General features: G+C 44.4%; 1 protein-coding gene across 6 annotated transcripts in view; it reads left to right on the forward strand.

Moving 5' to 3' along the window:
* The first annotated feature begins 14,153 nt into the window (after positions 1–14,153).
* Positions 14,154–16,570, forward strand: part of PER2 (period circadian regulator 2) — a 46,286-nt gene continuing 43,869 nt past the window's right edge. For 5 of the 6 annotated variants that reach the window (XM_040073800.1, XM_040073802.1, XM_040073803.1 and 2 more), the window contains exon 1: positions 14,389–14,474. The gene's annotated coding sequence lies outside the window, so the exon portion shown is untranslated. Of the gene's footprint in view, positions 14,169–14,388; positions 14,475–16,570 lie in introns of those variants that run through there. The other variant, XM_058421891.1, reaches the window with a different exon arrangement.

A 16,570-nucleotide genomic window follows, 5' to 3' on the forward strand; every position in this document is an offset into this window, starting at 1 on the left:
GTTTGAGTTTGTATCATTCTGTTCCCAATACACAGGGGTTTAAGGACACTTAAGCAGCTTCAGCTTTCATTCCCTCTCCAGTTAAGTACTAGAGACTTCTAGAAATGAAGATTTTCTAATTCACACTGAGTTTTTACATGTTCAGTGTAATATAAAAGAAAAAAAAAAAAAAAAAAAAAGGAGTTCTGTTGTATAAACAGTAATGACCCCTGTACAAAAATATAAAAATATTAACAAGTCGTGAATAGGAGCGGATGAGAAAACGGTTCTATTGCATTTGACCATTTTCTTAATGGCAACATGGGTTTTCTTTTTAATAGGGCATGGTGAACTCGGGGAACTCAATGCTATGAAATACTGATAGTTCACCAATTTGGTGAATGTTGGGCAGATTTTTAGATGAAGAAAGAAGGATTTTCAGCTAGGGGAATACTGACTCTCTTGCAGGGTCCTCTCCTGCCTTAACTTGAAGCAGCTGGTGCTGGCCACTTGTGTGATGGATTAATGGGGCATGGTAACTGTTGCCATGGTTATTCCTAATGAGCAATTAAGCTCTCTGAAGGGACAAGGGTTGAGAGCTGCTTTTCTCCCCTTCCTAGCGCCTACACCTAAATTTTAAATTGCATAAGCATCACAGTTACTCCCAGGTAGCTCCACACCTTCAATGCATTGTGGGCATTATTCAACAAATTCTCTAATTTTGTTGCAAATTATCTTAGAACACATAAAAGGCACATTATTGTCTCTCTCCTCACCCCAAACCCAGGTGATGTCAAGATGCCCTTTTAAAAGAAGGTTCTTTATTAGCAAAACTATAGATTTGTCCTTGGTAACTCAGTGCACCTGGCAATCAATTGGGGACACTTTTGAATCTAAAAGGAGAAAAAGCAATCACTGATTTCATACATTGCACGCTCTGGTCTAAGTGAAGCAGCAACTAAGGATGAAGTGAGAAACTGAATTGTGTTGACTGGTCCATGTGAACATGATATTAAAGAACACAGGAAACTGATCAAAGCCAAAGTGAGGCTCATTAAGGGAGCATAATGGGCTGATGTTCCACTAGCACTCTTACAGCAAGGTTGTGTAATTATCTGTTTTACTGAAAAAAAAAATCCCAATTTCTGACTTTTGAGCTTACCTAGAATTCTAGCAATGATAAAACCAAATGAAAATGAAGTTATGTTTAAAATAATGGAGATATTTAGATAGATATGAAAGAATCAGATTATATGAAAAATCTTTCATGCTGGTCAGATAAATTTGCACCATTCATGGCAATTCAGGGAGCTGAAAGAAGATCTGCTTCCTAGGGATTATTAAATTATGTGAGGTGACAAACTCGTGGGACATGCACATATTTTGGAAAGTCAATACCAGACTGTTCAAAGACAAAACAATCCAAAGTGACTGCCTTTACACTTTGCTTTGTAAGCTGAAGTACCTGAAGGTTAGAGAATGAAAAAGTGCTTGTAACTGTTCCTGACAGTTTTAAAATTTTAAAGAAATGTCTCACATGACTAAAGATGGTTGAAACTGCAATCTGAGAAGAAAAGTTGGTGAACCGATCAAGTTCCAAATGAAAGAGAGCAAGGCAGTGGTAACTACTGTAGAGCCAAGGCAGCTTTTTTTGCTTTCCCAGGAGTTTCTAACCTAGGGGAACAAAACCTTGTAACACCTCCTGTGGTTGGGCAGCTCTCATCAAAAGCTCTTGCCATGCCCTGGTAACCACAAACAGTACATTTTCTAGGGGAATTTCCTGGCACCGAGTTATTATACTTTTAAGGCCGTTTTTAGAATGATTCTGCAGAAGTAACACCCTTGTCTTCTTCCTTATCATCTGCACAGTGCAATTAGAATTTAACAGCTGTTGGCTGACTGCCTTACCAAGGCAAGTAAAGCCTGGTGTTTCTACATCCTGTTGGCCATAACACAGATTTACTCTGTAGAATGTAGTCAGTGGGTTTTTCTAGCACTTACCTAATGACCGGCAGAAAACGTACAATACAACATCAAGCTATTTACACCTTTCCCTGGCTCAGCCTAGAAAACACCTGCTCCCCAGTGCAGCGATAGCAGGAGCTGGAAAGGCTCCCCAATACCATCCAGTGCATGCTCCTGGTGTATAACCTGTAGTAATCTGCACTGAAAGAGCTGCCTAACTCAGGGGTGTTGCCAAGCACCACACAGCCCTGCACCAATCCAGGTTTTGTCAAACTTCCTTTCTAATGATCCAAGAAAGGTACAGAAGAGAGAAAACCAAAAATTCTCACCAGTCTGAGTTAAATGACCAAGGAGACAAGGAGGAAATCCTTTTCTCAGATCAGGCTGTCCAGTGAGTCAGTTCAGTTTTGAATAGGATGCAGAGAGGAAGCATCTGAAACTGTCATGCCCCAAGGAACACTGGGGTTAATAGTGATTGAGGATCTGGGAATATAAACCAGTAATTACAACGCACACATTGCCCTGGCAATGATACTTTAATCTCCTTTTAATGCCTCACTCTGAAGACACCTACAAGTCTCAGTGACAAAGTTCAATCGTTTTATCACCAGTAACTGTCTGGATTGGTTTTGCCATCTTTTTACCTGCTTATCAGTTGCCATTTCATAACCACACACGCTCTTGGCATGCTTCAGTCCTCTAGAAAGCTCTGAGCTCCATTTCTGAGCTGGCTCAAAACCTCTCTTTATTGTTCTGCTTACTATCTGGGTACAGTGTATAGTTCTTAGTCTTTTTTTTGCTGTTTTCTTCGGTTTGACTGCCCATGTCCTCCTGAGGCACCCTGACAGTCCATCCACACACACTTTCCAGTTCCATCTCTTCTGACCATTGCACTTCTCAGTTCTCTGCTCCGAGTAAAGGTTTGCCAAATGTGGACGTGGTGGTACAGATGTTTTGGTGTCTGTACTGAAGAAATCTGAAATATCTTACTACCATACTGGAATTTCTCACAACTGCCTTTAGCCTCCAACCCCCATGCAGTCATCCAGATCATCCTGTTATACCTGCTGGGTTTTTTAATCTCTTTTTCTTTCCTCTATAGTTTAGGACTAACAAAATTATCATTGTTGAATCAATAGTAAGCAATATCCTCAACAATGAATTTGATCCAAATTCTCCTGCCTCTATCACCAAAACAAATTCTATTGATTCATCCAGTGCCCAGCCAGATGGCAGCCAGGTGACCTGAGACACTGCCTATCAATTACCTAGCACTTTCATTTCAGTCTTTTGTTTTACTCAAAAGTCTCACCGTTTGCGTGAATTTTTCTCCCTCCCAGAAGTTTTTATACCAAAAGTAAAACTTGCCTACTGTACTCACCAGCTGAGGCATTTCTTGACTACTCAGGCATCTCTGTTCTCTTTGAATGCCTGTTGAAAATACTATTATTTTGGGATGCCTATGGTTGGCAGCTAGATGGGAAAAACCACAGTCTTTGTTAAGAAGAAGGCATCTTTGGATAGCTGTAAGCACAATTATCCTCAAGACCTGTCTTTAACACAAAGAGCCAGCCCACATCTTCCTCTGCAGCTGAGCCTAGAATTCGAAACTGTATGCAGTGAGAAAGGCAAGCGTGGCTGTATAAGCGTGGTGCTGTGCCCATTTTGGGCTTCCCTTGCCTATACATAGATTTATCAGCTCTCATGTAGGGTATTGAAGTGTCTTCTGATGCCATTAAAACAAAGTATCCCTGTGTCTGGACTTGATTAAAAATGGCCTTTGGGTAGATCATTAATACACAGTTAAATGCAGTTTGAATACTTCTTCAGCCTTGTACAACACGTCATGGTGTGAGCCTGGAAAAGAGAGGAAGCAAAAAACACATAATCATTAGAAAGGACCTCTTCATCATATAATCTGACTGCTCCTATTTCGCACAGACATGAGGGATGAGTCAAAATTCAATCCACTCAAACTAGCAGCTTCTATTCCTGATTGTTTTCCCGTTGCAGCCCACAGCACAATCTCTGGAAGGATTCTGTACGGATATGCAGAACCATCTCTGCACCTTAAACTACCCTAACAAGGTTGGGCACCACTATATATCTGCAATGCCAGAAAGCAGGTTGTTTTTTAAACTTTCTTTTCCCACAGATAAATAAGTAAATATTTAAGAAGAAATGTTGTCTTGATTTTAAAACTGCTTTAATGGAGAAAAACTCCAAAGAACAAAAGCCCCATCCATGTTTTTTGGTTTCAGTGTCCAGCAGTGCAGCCACCTGCCTGCTGCAGCTCCCTGAAGTGGCTCTGCTGAAATGTCAGGAGGCATCCAGAGAGCAGAGCCACAACCCCATGGTGCCCAGCCTGGGAATGTCAAACAGGGGCAGTCGGTGCAGGCAGCACTGCACTATGACAGCAGGGGCACTGTCAGTCACCGCTCACTGCTCTTGTGAATTTATTTCACAAATGATGCAAACATAGGCTAAAAGGGCCAGATTCAATCTCAAATGCAAAATAAATTTGGTCACACCTTGTCTGTATGGGATTAAACTGCATTGTTCACCCCCTGTGTTAGCCATCCTGCTGTAACGGGAATTAATTCAGAACCCTTTTTTCATCTCTTACACATCAGTTTCTTTAGCTGAGGCTTTGAATTTCTCAAGTGTTTTCAAAAATAACTGCATTTTTTTGTGGGTTTGTCACTGTCTCATTCTTCCTCTCTGCTTCATCCCACCTGTTCTCTGTTTCATGGTGCTGAACGAAATACTGTTCTCCCTCTTGTCTACAATAGCTATTACTTCTCAAGTAAGTTCATTAACTCTTAAATTCCCCACTTTCTTTATGGAAAAAAGTGATCAGATGATTTGTGTCTAGGCACAAAAGTTGCACACTTTGCCTAAGCCATCTTTGCATTATCCTGGTACTTCCAGGCCTGCTTGCTACACATTGACATTCTCTGTTTTGGCATTGCTCAGGTTGACTGATCATGTTGTCTTGGTTGTCATTAATAGAATCTTTCAAGTCTTGTTTAAAAACAAGTATAAAATACAAATACACCTTGGTCTTCAAATGAAAGGCTGCGAGTTTCTTATGTGTTTTAGCTTGTTCTGTGCTCTTTCAAGCATCAGAAAACTTTGCACCAAGATGGAGAAGTACCTGTTGATGCCTTCATGGAACATCTCCAAAGTCACGAGCTTGCTGAAAGTGAAGCATGTTGCCTGCAGCTGTACAAAGGCTCCCTGTGTCATGTGCTGCATGGGAATGACCTCACCAGCTGAATGGAGCTACTGAACCAGTTATGGATGCACTCTGACAGTCACAGAACAAACATGACTCACGTAAGAACATTCCCTACCTTCCTTTTTAATAACTGGTTTCTCCAAAGGCAGTAAAGTAGAACTGAAGAGAGAACAAAGAGTGCTTCAGTGAACTCAGCACTGTGTTCTCACACACCCCTTGCTGTGCTGCAGAAGCACGTTTGAAACAAGAGCTCCACAACAATTCCATCTTCTCTGGTGGTGTCCCAGCTCTCACACTGTAATCACCTCCAGCAGCAGATATGGACATGCCAATACTAACAACAACAATACCATTAGCAAGGATTTAATGGTTCTGTGTCCTGGATTTAAAACCAAAAAGCTCTAAAAATACTTAATGTTGGTGTGCTGCAGAGACTAGCATCCATGATTTTAATAATGATGGTGTTGAGATGAGAACAGAGTTCTGAAAATAAGGAGATTTGTGTTTAGTTTGACCACCAAAGCTTGGTTGTCTAACTTCACATACAAGACTGTTCAACTTTCACACTCACATTTTTTAACAATGAGCTAAGAAATTAATTCCTGGTATGCTTTTGCTTTTCCACCTTGCAATAAATCAATTATCACTATGATAAAAATTTTTGACAAAGTAGACAAAAGAAATTACAAAAATCAGGGTAAACTTTGAAAATTAGAACTTTATTTGTAAAACATTTTTGGTATTATAAAAGCTTAATTTCACCAATGCCACTGACAACAAAGAAAGATATCTGGATTATATAAGGGGAACCGAGGCTTTGTTTCAGAGGAAGCTATTAAAGTATGCAAATAGCAATGTAATTTTTAAATGTGGAATACACAAGTCCTCATACTAGGTCTTCTCCTCTCGTTTCACTTTGATTGTAGTGGACTGATACTACAGGATTGCCGTGGCATCCCGAATTGCAAACAATGGAATGCATTCACATCAGCAGCAGTGGCTGTGCTCCGACAGGCTCAGTGCAATTTTCAAGTATATTTTGTTAATAATCCCCCTATACAATTCATTGTCCTGTAATCCAATGTGTGTCTGGGAGAAACTTCATTCAAATAATTTGGCTTCTGTAACTGACATTTGACATTAACTCAGTGTGAATTGCAAGATTCTCCATCTCATGGTTTGAGGTGTGGAGTAAGGGGGTCATGATGTGGGAAGTGCCATGTCTCTGGTCTTGGGCAGTGGTTTGTGTTTCTGAGGGACCTGAGTCCAGGTTCTAATGATCAAGTTTGTAGTGAGGTAATAGCTTATAGATAGGGACATAATATGTTTTAATTGCATTTTAGAACTTGAGGAGATGTTTTCTCAGCAGTAAGTCAGCGTACGACAAGAAAAGTTGATTCATTGGTTATTGGGTTCCTGTGAAGTCTAAATTGTCATTTTAAAAACATTCCTTTTTTTGGTTTGCTTTCTGGAATGCCACGAAGTGTAGGACAGCACCCTCTCTGACTTGGTGAAAACACAGCTGAAGTAGATTAGCCCAGTCTTTAAATACGAGCTGTTAGGTTTAGTCAAAACAGCTGCTGCTTTTAACCCTCATCTTAACGTGAGTTAGTGACTTTGGATAGGGAATCCTAGCTAGGGCTATAGGGAAACCAACACACTGAAGGTGTAAAGTCTTTCTGCAGGGGAAAATTCTCCTCTTTCTAGCAGTTCTGTGAGTGGGGGAACACATAAGGAAACACTTCAGCAAACTTTAGGGCACTATGAGTTAGCGGGGCAGCAGCTGCAAGGACTGCAGTGGTGCCCAGCCTGCTCACGCTGCTGTGTGCTCCCCAGCTGGAGCAAGGCTCTGGCAGGACAGGCTCAATGATTCAGCTCTCCTTGGTTCCTTGGGTGGGCTTTCCATCCACTGAGCTCTGTACCTGTCTAGGGAGTGCCACTACTTCAAACCTGGCTTGAATATGCCTTCACAGTGCAGAGGACTTGGCTGCCCCAAGCCTTCCTTGCACTGTATTCACTTAAAAAAGACCAAGAATGCTATCACTGCACAGGAGAGGAATCAGTCTCTTAACTAAGCACTACTTTCTTCGGTGTTAAATGAAAGCAGCAAAAGCTACCAGCATTGTTACCAACAACAGCTGGTTGGTAATGCACAGTAGGAGAGCAGGACTGGAGAAAAAACAAAATGATAATTGTAAATTACCCATATCAATAAAAGGAATGAAAGGTGGCTGGATGTTTCTTAGACTAGAAAGAAAGACAATGCCCACTTGGTTCTCTATCCAGACCCAAAGAAACCATGAGCCCTACAGCATTTTTATAAATGCCTATGGAAGGCATATCTCACAGCTCAGCTTTTTTGGCAAGGTAAGATTTCTTTCATCTTTCTGTTTTTGTTCTAGTGACTCTGTTTTTCTCAAATATCATTTGTCCTGCAGCACAGCCTGTCCTCTAAGGAACAACAATTAGCTAATATAATTTAGGATTACTAATTCCTGCTTTCTTTTTGTGTCTTTAACTATTCTCCTTTAAGAAATGTAAGGGTTTGCTTTATTTTTTTTCTTTCTTTGTTTGTTTTTTATTTTGTTTTGGTTTAGTTTTTTGTTTGATTGGCTTTTTTTTTTTTTTCCCTATTCACTGGCTTAAACTACTTGTTTAAATTTTTTTTTTTTTTTTATTGTGAAGTTACACAACAGAAGCATTGAATTCCAGAGTTCTCCTACTGCTAATGAAGTATGACATGTTAAAGTGGATAGAATATGTCTCATTATGGTAATGAGTATTATATTTTAGTGGGTTTCTGTGTAAAAAAGGCTCATGTGATCATTTTGATTTTGTCTGCTTGTTTGCTTCTCCCTATTCACATGATAATTTTAAATTTATTGGCTATTGACAGATAGAAAGAAATCTCAAGGATATTCCAGCCACATAATTTTCAAGAAATATTACACCTAGGAAATGAGGTAGTTGAGGATTTTTTCCCCTAGAGCTGCACTTAGTAAAGGACTGTAGTTAAGCTCATACCAATTAAATACCAGCTAATCCACAAAGATGGGAAAGATTTCTGCCCTCTTTGGTTTAGTTACTCTCTTGAGCACATTGCCAAAGCTGTTTATATCAAAGGGATTTATCCCAACACACTTAGTAACAATCCTTCACCCCCTGGTTCTATGTTTCAATGACAGTGTGCCAAGTGAGCTGTCCTTTCTTTTTTCCTTTTAATTGATTAGAATTAAACCAAAAGAATTTCTGATTGCTTATCAGAAACTTCTATTTATTTCTAGCATCTGTAAAACTTTGTTTACTGAAATCTCTTGAACTGACTCAGTACCAAGGGCTTTCTGCAATGCCTGATTATTAAAACCCCTGCTTTTGTTTTCAGTAGTGTGGCCAGGTACGTCAGGTTTCTTCCTGAACCAACTCAGCCAGTCGCTAAATACCTGCTCCTGAAAACAAACCCGAGCTTCCGCTGACTTCAGTAGCACAATGAGCAGCTCAAAACAGCTCAAGTGTGAACTCAAGCCGGAAAATTAATTGACACAGAGGAGTAATGGGAAACTCAATCTGAAAATGAAGTGTTTTTAATTAAGAGACACTCTCCAGAATTATACTGAAAGACTCTTTCCCATTTAAAATTTGGCTCTTCCTTCCTCAACAAGTACAAATCACTGGTCTATAATTAGCACTGTTAGTGGAAGGAGTGGCTGAGTGTCTGGCTGAAGTTAGGCCTGTGACTGTGACAGGGAGGGCAGTTGGTATGCTGGAACAGATTCTAGCTAGTTTGCCACTTAGCACTCAATTTCTTACAAATGTTTCTGTTATAATCTATACATGTTATCATATTTGTTAGAAATGAAAACCAAGGAAGAAGGGTGCCTTGATTCCCAGTAGCTGAGAACAGCAGTGTGACTCCCTTGCACAGTGATTGTCATTTTACCTGTGAATAAGTCAAACTCCAATCCCATGCCAAGACTTAATCCAACATTTTATGTAATGATTATTTAATAAAAATTGCATAAATGCTCACTGGTGGGGAAGTCAGTACCCAGATGTTGTCTCTCTACCCTTATTCTGTTTTTAAAAGAAGTTATGTCTCTTACTGTGTCTCTGTAAAAGACTGGTAACACTTCACTCTGCAGCAGTGAGCCCAAAAGCAGATCATAAACACAACAGAGGGCAGTAAACTAACTCTGGTCAACAAATACAGAGTTTAAATCAATACAAAGAGTATGATTAGGAACCAGTGGGGAGGTAAGGGTTGGAATGCACTGTGGTACAGTGCCAGCACTGTGTCATAGGCCTGGATGCTCAGGTGTCTGTTGAGGAATTTGGGTGTCTCAAGAACACCTGCTAAATATGGACACATTTAATCCAGAAAGGAGTGTGCCTCAGGTATCAAAAGTTGTGGAAGTATTTTCCACAGTCTCATTGGCTTTAAAATAGCTTTTCAATGCCCTGCCCATGCCATTCCTGGACTTGGGAATGTACTTTCTCACCAAGGAATCAGATTGAGCAGCTCACAGACAGGAAACAAACTCAAGGAGCTTTTTGAGAGATTAACAAATTGAACTGGCTCGCTGAGGGGCCAAGAAAATAACCAAGTGGGAAAAGAGCAGTCAAGGCCACATAGCCATGAATACTTGGTGGCAGTGGTGCCAACCCCACAATGAAAGTGAAATGTTAGATCAGCTCAGAAACGCTGTGAAAGCTGTCTGGCATAAATGTCTGGATGGTTTTGAATGGTAAAGCCCAACCTGATGTAATCACTTTCTTTTAGGGCAGAAGAGGATGTGTAAATCCAAGAGAGTAGGCAGGAATGAAGATGCACTTTCCTGCTTGGTATCTCTTATTAGCTCTCTTATGCTAATCTAATGACATGCAAATTTCATTTGAAGAGCCTAACTCTGTAATTTGATGTTCCTCTTGGTCTTGGATCCTTGCTCCAGCTGTTCTCTGATCCTGTTTTGGTTTGGCTTTTGTGCACCCACAGCTGTGAAGTAATCCAACCAAAAACTTCACTCATGGGATATTTTCAGTCAAATTGGTTTCCTAACCTGACTAACAATGCAGTTGCATAATCACTGGTTTTTAACTCAGTGGAGGTGGAGTAGGAGTGGTAGGACTGTTCCTTTTGGTGGATGTATAAGGACTTTGATCACCTTAGGCAGACTGTGAAATCATAAACTATCACTCTCCGAGTTACACAGGAAGTTTTAAACCCCTTTTCAGTACCATGAATTCAATCTCAAGCTATCTTCATTCGGCCTTCTGTGAGGCTGACTGCAGAAAATGAGTTGCTAATACACACTAAACAGCAGGATCTCAGACCTGGAGTGCTCTGAGCTGCTTGCTTCTAAAATCATGCTCATGAGCTTGGGGACAAGCATCGGGAGGTACAGTGGGGAGATACACCCCTTCCATTTGTATTCTAAAAGAACAATTCAGGGCTCCTTCATGTGTTACTTTTCAAGATATTTGGACCCCAATATTATACTGCATTTGCCAACAGCAACTGAATTTAATAAGAATACTTAGAAAACAGTAAGAATAGGGACAGAATGAATAACTACATTCCATAGGAGTTGTTAGCAAAGGCTTTCTGTCTGGTGACAGACACTTGTGCAAAAAACTTTTGAACTGCAGTACATTTCAGAACTTGCTGCTTGAGTTGAAGTTCTTTATTGTGTTTTTTTTACACTCCTTTATATTTTAATAAAAGTATTTTCAAAACTGTATGATATTGCTGTCTATTTGTTGCAGTTTGTTCCTACACTTTCCAATGCTTTTAGAAAAACCTGTCCATATATTTACTGGTAGCAAGGAAAGTGGGTTTTTTCCTTTCCTCCTCCTTTGTCTGTACAGAGAGTAAGAGTGACGACTTTTGCTCATTAGCAAAAAAAGCCTTTCCGGATCTTTGCAAGAATCAATGACTGTCAGCGTCACTGTAAATGGTGAGTAATTAGACCTAGGAAATGAAGAATTAGACGTGGGCTCCAGCTGTAAATTATTGATTTTTTTTTTTTTTTTAATAATAATAAACAGTCAGTGCTGTGGAGTATCTTGGAACAGGTGATGTCTACAAGTGGATAGGGAAGCATAGTTGTTCAAAACAGGATCCTTAGCAAATCCAAGCAAGCAGTGCTCAGGTAGTTTTTCAGGTGGTCTCAAATTATTATTTATCCATATTGAAAGACAATTTTTTTTCCCCTTTAAAAATGTAGATACTGTCAATACATCGCTGCTTATCAGAACTGACTGAATTGCCTCGGTTAACTAAAATTCTACTTTTTATGCATGCTGGGAAAAGGTTCGGCATTTGCATGTGTGGCTAAAAATCTACTGACAGAAGTGTGAGAAGCAGCGGGATTCCATTAAAAAACCCCACAAAGAGCAGCATTTTCCTGGCGAGGCCGCACGAGGGAGCCGGGCAGCGCTGGAAGCTGTGCCCCAGCTCGCCAAGGCTGAGCCACCTTGGGGCAGTGCCAGTGCGGGACCTGGTGTGCGAGGCACGCACACAAAGGGCTCGCTGAGTAGAGGAATGATTTGTTCTCGCCATGCTCCACATGTGAACACACACACACACAAAATAAACAAAGCTGGGAAAAAAAAAAACAAAAAACAAAAAAAACAAACAACCCAACCATTTTAATGCTTTTCGCACAAGCTTTGTGTTCTTTCAAACGGTTTGTGTGTGCATATATGTATTTTACTCCTGCTGCTATAAAAACTCTTATGTTATAGCTACTTACCAGACAAAGCTACCTTAAAAACAAACATGTAGAATCCATACAATTTTGCAACAACTTTATTTTGCTTTGTTCCTTTAGTAGATGAGCCATTGAGTCAATAGAAATATTCACTCCTTCAAAAGCCCAGTGCCTGCACCCTTGTTATTTCAAATCGGAGATGTCTGGAATAATTTGTATCTACAGACATTTTTTGTCTTGTGCCAATTTTCTGGAAGTTGCAGAATTTGGATTGAACTTGTTCAGGGTACATAATCACATTTTGAGTAACACTGCTTACCCTAGTTTTTGGTACATTAAATATAAAGCTGTAACTACTAAAAGGTGGTATGAATAGACCTTAAAAATCATTCCCGTAAGCTTGACTGAAACAACTGATTTGTATCCCTTTAAAATAAGCAGGACTCAAGCAATGCCTCTGGTAGTTACCAGGGTGGGAAAGGTACTGGTTATTTGTGGTAGTGGTGGTCACTCTGCTGCCAGGACTGGCGTGCCCCGCTGCAGTGGGGAATGTGCGTGGTGGAAACTCATTTAGCTCTAACACAGTGCCATGGTTTGCCATCCTTCTCGTATTTGTAGTCTGATGGGGTGAGGGACACTGCGTCTCTCAAGGTTTTGCTTTGGTTGAAATACCTTAGTTTGAGTCCATGGTAAAAGACCACAGCCCTTAGCACATAGCCAGGGATGGATATTTTTGGCACACGGTAACATGAAAAACAACATCTCATGGAAACAAAGAGTATTATTCTACATCCCTTTAACCCTAAAACAGAGACTTACAAAGGCGAGGAAATTCTGGATGTGAAGGCCTACCAACTACAAGTTGACCAAACTACACAAAGACTACCTAATTAGGATTAATCTTAAAATTAGACTCCTCAGAGGAGCACAAACTAAGAATGGTATCCTGGTAAGCTGACTTGTGCATTGCAACAAATCCAGTTGCAGAATCTGGTCCTAATGCTTCCGCTGCCCACCCCCTTTCCTTCCCAGTAGTTAAATACTCCACTGTCCTTTACTCACAGGCTGTTTCTGTAACAGTCAGAGCATAAATATCTGTACACTAATGGACTTATCCTTAACACCGCAGTGAGGGAGGGAAGCGGCATTAACCTCGTTTTGCAGATAAACAGTGGCTCTGTCCTGCGTTATATCCTATGGAGCAACTACCTGTGTGCAGCGAGTGTAAAATGCTGTTAGCCTGAATGTGGCTTTGACACGTTCTCTGTTCCTTCTTTGCAAAGCCATGTACCATAGTGGAGACAGAGGAAGCTCAGAATACGGATGAAGTATCATTAATTTCTCAGCTACTGATTACTCTGCTTAGCCTTCAAACATGTGGAGGCTGGACCAGAGCTGAAGTGTTTAGCAATGGGTTACTGGGTTATTTCACTGAACTGTAGCAACTACGAGCTCAGGTTCTCTCACCAGTGTAGGACGGACGGTGCAGGGGCCTGAGCAAAAACCCTGGGCGAACCACGTACAATTTATTTAATTCTGTTATTGTACGATGGGAAATGTCAATGATCTCTGAATGTTTTGCTTGAACAGAAGGGGGAAATATTTTTTAAATAAATATGAAAAACTTATTTAAACAGTTGGAATGGAAAGCAATTGTATGCTAACACGTTACGGGATGCAGAACTACTGCTCCCGAGAACAGTACATGCTTTTAAGAGCTCAGAAATTCTTCGTTACAGTAATTCAGACTGATGCTGCCGGCCGGTGCGGAAGAAAGCAGCATCCCTACGCTTGCACTTCGCTTTGCGACCCGGCGCCTCCGAAACAATACGCGGGGGCAGTTTCGAAACTTCAGGGCGTGCACCCAGCGCGGGCGGCAGCACCAGGAAACGGGATCCGGGCGCTGCTGCCTTATGTAAGCGAGCGGAGCGCCGGCTGGGTGACCCCTGCGGGCCGCGGTGCCGCCTGTGCGGGCCCGGCCGCTGTCCGGGAGCGCGGGGCTCTGCCGCCGCCGCCGCCGCCCTCAGGCCCGGGCCCGGCGCGCGCGCCCCGGCCGCCAACGGTCTCTTCCCGCGCGCGCGCGTGCACGACACGTCACGCTCGGCTCCGAGCGGGCGGGGGCGGGGCCGCGCTCCCTGGGGGCATCACGTGATTCCCCCCCCCATCCTCCTCGGCCCTGCGGTCTCGTAGCAGCAGTGGTGGCGGCGGGCGGGGGGCGCCGGCGGAGGCGAACGGAGCTGCCGCGGCTTCGGCGGGAGGCGGCGCGGGGGCCGGCGGTGAGTGAGCCCCGGCGGCGGCACGGGGGAGGGGAGGGGCGGGCCGGCGGCGGGGCAGGCGCGGGAGGCGGCCGCGGCGGTCGGTGGAAACATGGTGCCACACGTGAGGCTTATGTAAAGTGAGCGGCGGCCCGCGCGGCCAATGGCAGCGGCGCGCGCCCCGCCCCCTCCCGCGCGCCCCGCTGGCGTCACGCGGCCGCGGCCAATGGGGACGCGGGCGGGGCGGGCGCGCGGCGGCCGGTCACGTTTCTGCCCGTATGAAGCCCGAGCCGGGACGCGCCGGGCCGGTGGGACGCGCCGCGCGCGGTGAGTGGGGGCCCGCTGGGCGCGCTCTCCGCGGCCAGAAGGGGCCGAGGGGCCCGTGGGGAGCGGCGGGAGGGGGCGGTGAGCGGCGGCCGCGGGGGGCGAAGGGGCTCTCCCTCCTCCGCTCGCCGGGCCGAGGTTACGTAACCCGCCTGCCGGGGCTCTCCCGTTGCCGGGACGATGGGCGCGCGGGTCGCTCCTGTGCCGCGGGGTCCGTCCCGCTGCCGACCCCTTCCCACCGGGGAGGGGGCGCGTGGGGCTCCCCCTGAACGGCGGCGGTGACACGCCCTCCCCCCCGCTCCTCATGAAACCGCGGCGAGGGAAGCGGCGGCCGGCTGTGAGTCGCTCCCCGGGGCGGGGTGCGGGGCTGAGTGCGGCACGGCCCCCGCCCGCCTTGGACCGGGAGAGCGCCCGGGAGTGGGGGCAAAGGCACACCCACCGCCAGCGGGGGCTTAGGACGGGAGCTGGGCTTTCCGAGGGGCGGCCGCGTGGGGCCGGGCCGGGGCGCAGAGCGGGCGGCCCTGGCCCGAAGCGGAGGCGGCGGGCAGCGGGCGCCGGTGGCGGCGGGACCGGACCCGGACCCGATCCCGATCCCCCGGCGGGGCTCCGCTCTGGCGTCTCTGCTGGCCGCGGGCGCGGCCGCGTCTGTGCGAGGGGGCAGCGCCGGGGTGCGGAGCGGGGGGAACCGGCGGAGAGCGCGCGTGTCCCGAGACGCTGAGCGGCATCGCGGGGACCGAGCCGGCTCCCACCGGCCGGGTGGGACGCTCCACGGGAGGCACGGTGTGGCAGTGAGTAACAGAATCTCAGCGCCGCTGAGATGCGTGAGCTACAGGTAGAGCAGGCAACAGGTGCTGTCCATTTGTTTTTTGTGTTGCCTGTAGTTGTAAGGACACTCTGTTCCTTCAGACGGTGTGGTTGTGCTGATGTTCACATTAGGCTCATACTATTACAGTCCTGATTACAAAACGCTTTATGTAAGTACAGTTTCATGCAAATAGATGAGCAGCATGGTAACAGTCGAGCTGACGCTTTACATTTGACTTTTCACAACAGGGTGTGGTAAGGGACAGCATTACTCTGTGTACCGTGGGAGCTTAAAAAGGCCTCCCAGGAGGTCGGTATGAGGTCTCAGGTACTTGGAAAGTACAGTCATTTGCAAGTGTGTTCCACTGGAAGAGTAACTTGGGGGCTGAGACAGTCCATTGATTCTGGTCAAAGAAACAGAATCATGAAGTATGGAAAAGACCTCTGAGATCCTGAAGTCCAACTGTTTCTTCCATATGTCCGATCTAAGTTACCCTCTTGCAGTTTCAAACCATTGCCTCTCATCCTGTCAGTGCTCGCCCTGATAAGAAGTCTTTCTCTGTCTTCCTTGTAAGCGCACATCTTCCTTTTCCAAATGCAAGACTCTGACATTTATTGCCTTGAACGTCTGAGATTGAATAGCTATGATAAGTAAAGGGAAAGAAGTGAAAATTCTGTAATGAGTCTATCAGTAAGAGTATCTTTCAAGTCAAAAGTAGAGTTAAAACCTGATTAGTATGGTGAGAAACCCTTCCAAGTTGCCACTATTGTTTCAGCCGCGGTTTGATTGGTGTTACGGAGAGTGCCCACATTGTTGCAGTGTAACATCAAGTTCCTTCTTGCTTATGCTTGTATGTGTTTGAGTGTTTCTCTTTTGCCTTTGTCTCTGAAATTTGCATTATTTCTGCAAAGTGAGGAAGTTTCACTGAGAGACTGCACTGTGTCCTCGCTCCGTGCAAAGGTGGATGTTAGTCTTGTGATGATGGCACTGTTCTGAGGTGTGGAGTCCTGGTTCTGGACTGTGGAGGTTGCTTACCTCACTAGTAACACACAGAGTAAAAGAGATGGCCTTTGGCCTGGATTAGAAGAAAAAATAATACCCTTCAGGTTTTGGCCATTTCAAGTGTGTATTTCAGGGTTGAAGGAAGATATTTTAGTTGGGTATCATAAATGTCAAACACTGCAGTCAAAGAGCATGGTCTTTGAAGAAGTGGTTTAGCTTGATGTGGTTCAGAAGGCAGAGGCATGAAAAGCAGGTTTTTGGCCTTTGTGCGCTTCTTAGATTTGGTGAGTTT

This window comes from Hirundo rustica, chromosome 10 (genome assembly GCF_015227805.2).
Source record: "Hirundo rustica isolate bHirRus1 chromosome 10, bHirRus1.pri.v3, whole genome shotgun sequence".
NCBI lineage: Eukaryota > Metazoa > Chordata > Aves > Passeriformes > Hirundinidae > Hirundo > Hirundo rustica.